The sequence below is a fragment of the Triticum dicoccoides genome, chromosome 5A (assembly GCF_002162155.2).
Source record: "Triticum dicoccoides isolate Atlit2015 ecotype Zavitan chromosome 5A, WEW_v2.0, whole genome shotgun sequence".
NCBI lineage: Eukaryota > Viridiplantae > Streptophyta > Magnoliopsida > Poales > Poaceae > Triticum > Triticum dicoccoides.
In genome coordinates, this window is record NC_041388.1 from 502,790,029 (window position 1) to 502,792,236 (window position 2,208).

A 2,208-nucleotide genomic window follows, 5' to 3' on the forward strand; every position below is an offset into this window, starting at 1 on the left:
CGTTGCTTCTGTGCGTCAACGATGCCAATGTTGCACTGAGTCATCCACCTGGTGGTGTATTATCTGAGAGGACTCTTAGGAGCATGATGGAGGTGTGACCAATATATTATAAAAGCTTCTTTTCGCGGATTATTTATTTGTATCTCATATCATAGCATATTTTGTGTTGTTGCAGAAGTTCAAGAAGCGGTTCCATAAGATGGCAGCAATGCTTTCTTGCCATGGTGCTCAGTCCAGTGACGTGTATGCACCTGGTACCCGCGCCAGAGCTAATAGACGGCGTTATATCCAGAACGATGAGGACATGGAGGAGGAGGTCCATGAAGAGGAGCCATCACATCAAGAGGAGCCAACACAAGATGAGGAGCATGAGTATGATGCAACACATCAAGAGGATCATGAGTATGATGTTGATGCTCCACAACCATCACAGGTTACACAACCGACACAAGGCAATGCTCGCTCTAGGAAAGGCAAAGCCATAGCTAAGACACCAGGCAAGAAAGGTAGAAAGAAGACATGGAACACACAATTCCATAGTCCGGAGTATCCTCATCAGCTTATCCCAATAGGAATGCAAAGATATAAGGCCAACATTGAGGCGGAGGAGGAGGCATACAACGAAGAGGAGGAGGAGGCTAGCGAAGAGGAGGAGCCTACACTTGCAGCACTCATGAAGAGAGGAAGGAGGAAGTGAGCTTCTTGTTTGGAAGTGTATGAACTAGGTGGCGTTTGTACGCATGAACTTGGTGTTGTGGTAAAAACTTTTAAGGTTGTCTTGAATTTGGTGTCTTATGTATGCACTTGGTGTCTTATGTATGCATGAATTTGTCGTGATGAAAAATCTGTGAACTTGTTGTCGTTTGTATGCAAGAATTTGTCATGGTGAAAGTTCTGTGAAATGTGCTATCTTCTGTGTTTTATGAACCTGTCATATTATTATATATGTGCTATCTTCTTGTGTGAAATAAGTATAAAATAATGTACAGGGTCCCAGACGCCAGGGTCCCTAGCGTCTGGTATGAAGTCAGGGGACCAGACGCCACGATCCCTGGCGCCTGGTTTGTAGTCAGGGGACCAGACGCCAAGGTCCCTAGCGTCTGGTGGTCGACTGGAGGCATGGGACAGCAGAAACAGGGCAGCCAGACGCCAGGGTCCATGGCGCCTGGCCCTGGTGTAGTAGTTTTTTTCTATCAAACACCTGTAGTATCGAATGACAATCATTAGTGTTCACATAGATATTTTGTTCTATCAAACACCTATAGTATGACATAATAGCAAATGACAAACATCAGTGTTCACATAATAGCAAATGACAAACATTAGTGTTCACATAATAGCAAATGACAAACATAGTTATCACATAATCTCAAATTACACAAATAGTCTCGAATGAGAAGTTCATCACATACAAAGTCTCGAATGACATAAGTAGTTCATAACCACGATGGTCCACGATAATTTAAACGACATGAACATCACATATAACTTGGTTTCCTGTAGCAATGCAGGTCAACAACCCTTTTCCATCCCCATTCTTGCAGCATTTCTTGAATCTTGTCATCATCAGTTATGTCAACCAATTTTCTTTGGCCGGGGCCATCTGACTGCTTACTGCTGACATAGTACACAAAATCCTCTTCCTTCAACCCTTGCTTCAACATGAATTTAGTCTTCAACCAATCGAAAGTGAGGTCCACTTCACTAACTTGCACAACACATGGAGACAAGCCTAGGACATGAACAACAGGGCTAAGCACCCACTGAGTACCCTTAGCCATCTACAACACACAAACCTATGATACATTAAACCACGAGGAAAACAAACTAGGGTTTACACAAAACTATGATGCATTAAACCAACCAAAAGATGGGGGTGGAGTTGATTTACCTTCTAGTTTCGAAATACTGAAGATCCAACGGTGAAACCAGACCGATTCATAAGAGATTTGAGGGGGGGTTAGGGTACTGGATGAGAGTGACTGGATGAGAGGGCTAGAGGTGAGAGTGAGTGGAGATGAAAGGAATGAGAGGGGTAGAGGTGGAGATGAATGGATGAGAGGGCTAGAGGTGGGCCCAAAGAATCTTATCCACTCGAAACTTGCTCTCTGGATCGGGCATCAGACAGATCAGACAAGTGTCTGGTCTCCTGCGCGACCAAAATGAGCCAGACGCCAGGGACCTTGGCGTCTGGTCTGGATATGGACA